Source organism: Tachyglossus aculeatus, chromosome 22 (assembly GCF_015852505.1).
Source record: "Tachyglossus aculeatus isolate mTacAcu1 chromosome 22, mTacAcu1.pri, whole genome shotgun sequence".
Lineage (NCBI taxonomy): Eukaryota > Metazoa > Chordata > Mammalia > Monotremata > Tachyglossidae > Tachyglossus > Tachyglossus aculeatus.
The window spans coordinates 47,876,201-47,882,200 of NC_052087.1; the positions used below are offsets into that span (position 1 = coordinate 47,876,201).

At 65.8% G+C, this 6,000-nt stretch overlaps 1 protein-coding gene across 1 annotated transcript in view; it reads right to left on the reverse strand.

Moving 5' to 3' along the window:
* Nucleotides 1–2,416, reverse strand: part of PTPN5 (protein tyrosine phosphatase non-receptor type 5) — a 101,555-nt gene extending 99,139 nt beyond the window's left edge. Inside the window, exon 1 of the mRNA XM_038764268.1 lies at nucleotides 2,358–2,416. The gene's annotated coding sequence lies outside the window, so the exon portion shown is untranslated. The remainder of the gene's footprint in view (nucleotides 1–2,357) is intronic.
* Between the last annotated feature and the right edge of the window lie 3,584 nt (nucleotides 2,417–6,000).

A 6,000-nucleotide genomic window follows, 5' to 3' on the forward strand; every position in this document is an offset into this window, starting at 1 on the left:
CCTGGAGGGATCCCAATCAATCAGTCAATCAATCAGTCGTATTTATTGAGTACTTACTGTGTGCAGAGCACTGTACTAAGCGCTTGGGAAGTGCAAGTTGGCAACATATAGAGACGGTCCCTACCCAACAGTGGGCTCACAGTCGATCTGGACACAATCCCTGTTCCATGTGGGGCCTCCCTGTCTCAATCCCCATTTTACAGATGAGGCAACTGAGGCTCAGAGAAGTGAAGTGACTTGCCCAGAGTCACACAGCAGACAAATCCCAGGCTCCTCTCTGCACCTTAGCCGGCCTCTCTGCGCCCCAGCCGGCCTCTTTGCACCCCAGACAGTCCCTCTGTGCCCCAGGCAGCCTCTCCGAGCCCAGCCGGCCTCTTTGTATCCTAACCAGCCTCTCTGCATCCCAGGCAGTCCATCTGCACCCTAACCAGCCCCTCTGCACCCCAGGTAGTCCACCTGCACCCTAACCAGCCTCTCTGCACCCCAACCAGCCTCTCTGCACCCTAACTGGCCTCTCTGCCCCCTGAGTGGCCTCTCTGTACCCCAGACTGCCTCTTTGCACCCCAAGTAGCCCCTCAGAGCCCAGGAAGGCTCTCTGCACCCTAACTGGCCTCTCTGCACCCAGGCAGAGAGCCCAGCCGGCCTCTCTACCTCCTAACCGACCTCTCTGCTACCCAGGCAGTCCATCTGTGCCCTAGCCAGCCTCTCTGTGCCCTAACCGGCCTTTCTGCACCCTAACTGGCCTCTCTGCACCCTAACTGGCCTCTCTGCACCCTAACTGGCCTCTTTGCACCCCAGGCAGAGAGCCCAGCCGGCCTCTCTACCTCCTAACCGACCTCTCTGCTACCCAGGCAGTCCATCTGTGCCCTAGCCAGCCTCTCTGTGCCCTAACCGGCCTTTCTGCACCCTAACTGGCCTCTCTGCACCCTAACTGGCCTCTCTGCACCCTAACTGGCCTCTCTGCACCCCAGGCAGAGAGCCCAGCCGGCCTCTCTACATCCTAACCGACCTCTCTGCTACCCAGGCAGTCCATCTGTGCCCTAGCCAGCCTCTCTGCGCCCTAACTGGCCTCTCTGCACCCTAACTGGCCTCTCTGCACCCTAACTGACCTCTCTGCACCCTAGCCGGCCTCTCTGCACCCTAACTGGCCTCTCTGCACCCTAGCCGGCCTCTCTGCACCCTAGCCGGCCTCTCTGTGCCCCAGCCGGCCTCTCTGTGCCCCAGGCAGCCCTTCCGAGCCCAGCCGGCCTCTCTGCACCCTAACTGGCCCCTCTGCACCCCAGACTGCCTCTCTGCACCCCAAACTGCCTCTCTGTGCCCTAACCGGCCGCTCTTGCTTCAGCCGACCTCTTCATGCCCTAGACAGTCCCTCTGCTCCTCAGCCGGCCTCTTTATGCCCTAGACAGTCCCTCTGTGCCCCAGGCAGCCTCCCTGCGCCTTAACGGGCCTCTCTGTGCCTCAGCCGGCCTCTCTGTGCCCCAACAGTCCCTCTGCACCCCAGGTAGCCTCTCTGCACCCTAACAGGCCTCTCTGCACCCCAAGCAGCCTTCTTGCATCCCAAACAGCCTCTCTGCTCCCTAACCAGCTTCTCTGTGCCTCAGCCGGCCTCTTTGCACCCCAACAGTCCCTCTGCACCCCAGATAGCCTCTCTGCACCCCAAGCAGCCTTCTTGCACCCCAGGCAGCCTCTCTGCACCCTAACCAGCTTCTCTGCCCCCAAGCCAGCCTCTCTGCGCCCCAGCTGGGCTCTCTGGCCCCCAGCCGGGCTCCCTGCCCCCCGAGCCGGCCTCTTTGCACCCCAGGCAGCCCCTCTGCCCCCCAGCTGGGCTCCCTGTGCCCCAGGCAGCCCCTCTGCGCCCCAGCCGGGCTCTCTGCCCCCCAGCTGGGCTCCCGGCCCCCTGAGCGGTGCCCCATCTGCGGGGTCCCGGCAGCTGCTGGGGAGGAGGGGGCTGCTGCCTCGGAAAAGCGTGGGCACAGCCGGGTGGGGGGCACCGTGCTGCCCACCGCCGGCCCTGCAGGCCCTTGGGGGCCCGGCCCAGGCCTGGGCAGGCCGGTTGGCAGGCTGGCAGGCGGGGCAGGCGGGCAGGCGGGCAGGCTCCTCTCTCGGCCTCGGCCCCGCGGATCTTGCGCGCTCTGGAACCAAGGACAGCGCCCCGCGCCCCGCGCCCCCTGCCCGGGGACCCAGGAGGCCCCGGCCCCCGCTGGCACCGGGAGGAGGAGGAGGAGGAGGAGGAGGAGGAAGGGGAGGAGGGGGAGGAGGAGGAGGAGGAGGGGGCTGACCCTGTCCGGGGGCGTCGCCGGAGACCCCACCGACCCCCGGGGCCGAGGGGGGCGCGGAGCCCGCGGCCAAACACTCACCGGACCAAGGGGCCGGGAGACCCGCTGGGCGCCTCGGGCTGGCTGGCTGTGTCTCTGTGTGTGTCTCTGTGTGTGTGTCTGTGTGTGTGTGTCTGTGTGTGTCTCTGTGCGCCTGTGCGTGTGCGGGGCTGTGTGCGCGTGTCTGTGTGCCTCGGGGTGGGGGTGGGATGGGGGGATGGCGGGGGGCGGCGCGTGTGTCCGGGGACTCTGTGTGTCTGTGTGGGTGAGAGGTGCGCGCGTGTGCGTGTGCGTGTGTGTGTGTGTGTGTCTCCGTGTGGGGGTGGGGATGGGGGGATGGCGGGGGGCGGCGCGGGGGTCCGGGGAGAGGGGGGGCTCTCTGTGTGTCAGTGTGTGTGTGAGATGCGTGTGTGTGTGTGTGTGTGTGCGTGGGTGGTGTGTGTGTGCCTCTGTGTGGGGGTGAGGATGGGGGGATGTCGGGGGGCGGCGCGTGTGTCCGGGGAGGGGGGGGGGCTCTGTGTGTCTCTGTGTGAGATGCGTGTGTGTGTCTGTGATGCCTGTGTGTGTGTGTGTGTGTCTGTGTGTGGGGGTGGGGGGGATGGGGGGTGTCGGGGGGCTGCGCGGGGGTCCGGGGAGGGGGCTCCGTGCGTCTGTGTCTCTTTGTGTGTGTGAGAGATGCGTGTGTGTGTGAGATGCGTGTGTGTGTGTGTGTGATGCGCGTGTGTGTGTGTCTGGTGTGTGCGAGATGCGTGTGTGTGCGTGTGATATGTGTGTCTGTGTGCGGGGCTGTGGGTCCGGGGGCTGCGCGGGGTCCGGGGTGGGGGGGGGGGGGACGCGTTGGGGGATGCGGTGGGGGGGCGCGGAAGGAAGCCTCTGGGGGTGTGTGTGTGTGTGTGTGTGTCCCCGGGTGTGTGTGTGTCCGCGTGTGTGTGTCCGGCGGCGGAGGCGCAGCTCCTCTCCCCTCCCCTCCCCTCCCCTCTCCTCCCCCCCTCCATCCCCCCATCCATCCCCCATCCATCCCCCATCCCCCGGAATGGCGCGGGGGCCCGGGGGGCCGGGGGGCCGGGGGGGGCCGGGGGGCCGGGCCTCCCACTCCCCTCCTCTCCTCTCCCCGCCCCCCGCTTCCCTGACTCGCGGGGATGGAGGGAGGGGGATGGAAGGGCTGTGGGAGGAAGGAGGGAAACGGGGGCGGCGGCGGCGGCAGCAGCAGCAGCAGCAGCGGCAGCTATTTCATTCATGCTTTTGCTCCCCCACCACCCCGCTGCAAGAAAAGGCGGCAGGAGGAGGAGGAGGAGGAGGAGGAGGGAGAGGAAGGAGGAGGGGGAGGAGGAGGAGGAGGGAGAGGAAGGAGGAGAGGAAGGAGGAGGAGGGGAGGGAGGAGGAGGAGCGGCAGAGGAAGAAGGAGGAAGGGGGAAGGCGGAGGAGGAGGAGAGGCAGGGGAAGGAGGAGGAGGAAGAGGAGGGGAAGGAGGAGGGGGAGGAGGGGGAGGAGGAGGAGGAGGAGGAGGAGGAGGGGAAGGAGGAGGAGGGGAAGGAGGAGGAGGAGGAGGGGAAGGAGGAGGAGGAGGGGAAGGAGGAGGAGGAGGGGAAGGAGGAGGAGGAGGGGAAGGAGGAGGAGGAGGAGCGGCAGAGGAAGAAGGAGGAAGAGGGGAAGGCGGAGGAAGAGCGGCAGGGGAAGGAGGAGGAAGAGGGGAAGGCGGAGGAGGAGCGGCAGGGGAAGGAGGAGGAGGGGAAGGAGGAAGAGGGGAAGGAGGGGGAGGAGGAGGAGGGAAAGGAGGAGCGGGGGGAGGAGGACGGGCAGGAGAAGAAGGAGCAGGGGAAGGACAAGGAAGAGGAAGAGGAGGGGAAGGAGGAGGAGGAGGAGAAGGAGGAGCAGGGGGAGGAGGGAAGAAGGAGGGGGAGAAGGAGGGGGAGGAGGGGAAGAAGCAGGAGGGGAAGGAGGAGGAGGGGAGGAGGAGAAGGAGGGGGAGGAGGGGAAGGAGGAGGAGGAGGAGGGGGAGGAGGGGAAGGAGAGGAAGGAGGGGGAGGGGAAGGAGAGGAAGGAGGAGGAGGGGAAGGGGGAGGAGGAGGAGGACGGGAAGGAGAAGAAGGGGAGGAGGAGGAGGAGGAGGACGGACAGGAGAAGAGGGAGCAGGGGAAGGACGAGGAGGAGGAGGGGAAGGAGAAGGACGGGAAGGGGAAGGAGCAGGAGGGGAAAGAGGAGGAGCAGGAGGGGAAGGAGGAGGAGCAGGAGGGGAAGGAGGAGGAGCAGGAGGGGAAGGAGGAGGAGCAGGAGGGGAAGGAGGAGGACGGGAAGGAGGAGGAGCGGGAGGGGAAGGAGGAGGACGGGAAGGAGGAGGAGCAGGAGAAGCAGGAGGGGGAGGAGGAGGAGGAGAAGGGGAAGGAGGAGGAGGAGGAGAGGAGGAGAAGGAGAAGGAGGGGAAGGAGGAGGAGGAGGACGGGAAGGAGGAGGGGCAGGAGGAGGAGGAGAAGGAGGCGAAGGGGAAGGAGAAGGAGGGGAAGGAGGAGGAGGAGGAGGAGAAGGAGGCGAAGGGGAAGGAGAAGGAGGGGAAGGAGGAGGAGGAGGAGGAGAAGGAGGAGAAGGGGAAGGAGAAGGAGGGGAAGGAGGAGGAGGAGAAGGAGGAGAAGGGGAAGGAGAAGGAGGGGAAGGAGGAGGAGGAGGAGGAGAAGGAGGAGAAGGGGAAGGAGAAGGAGGGGAAGGAGGAGGAGGAGGAGGAGAAGGAGGAGAAGGGGAAGGAGAAGGAGGGGAAGGAGGAGGAGGAGGAGGAGAAGGAGGCGAAGGGGAAGGAGAAGGAGGAGGAGGAGGAGGAGAAGGAGGAGAAGGGGAAGGAGAAGGAGGAGAAGGAGGAGGAGGAGGAGGAGAAGGAGGAGAAGGGGAAGGAGAAGGAGGGGAAGGAGGAGGAGGAGGAGGAGAAGGAGGAGAAGGGGAAGGAGAAGGAGGGGAAGGAGGAGGAGGAGGCCCGGCCCAGAGGTAGAGAGAAGGGGATATGGTGGAGACCCCCCCCTCCCCCCACCCCGAGGCAGAAACGCCCGGTTTCCTCTCCCTGGAGAGGCCCCCAACTCCTCCCCCAAGGCCACCCGGCCCCACATGACACCCCCCTGCTACCCAAAGGGGGGCATATTGGACGCCTATCCCACGGATGCGGGGGGCTCCTCGCCCACCCTCCTGGCCCTCCCTGGCCCAGCCCAGCCCAGCCCAGCCCAGCCTCCCTGCGGGCCTCGCACCGCCGCCTTCGGTTGAGGGGGAACCGAAAGGGTCCCTGGCTTTGGCCCTGCTCGCTCCTCCGGTGCTCCCTCCGGAGCTCCCTCCGAGGCTCCCTGCTCAGACCCTCCCGGGGACCCCCGGGGACCCCCAAGGCCCGAGGGCCGTCCCCCTCTTCCTCCCCTATGACCCCACTGATCTGCCCCTGCCGAGAGGAAGAGGAGGCTGGAGGAGAGGAGGAGGAGGAGGAGAACAGGAGCAGGGAGGGGAAAGAAGGTGCAGAGGCCGAAAGCCCTTTGTACTTTCCCCAGCGCTTAGTACAGTGCTCTGCACCCAATAAACCCTTAATAAATACCATCATCAATCGTATTTATTGAGCGCTTACTGTGTGCACAGCCCTGTACTAAGCGCTTGGGAAGTACAAGTTGGCAACATATAGAGACAGTCTCTACCCAACAGTGGGCTCACAGTCTAAAAGTCTAAA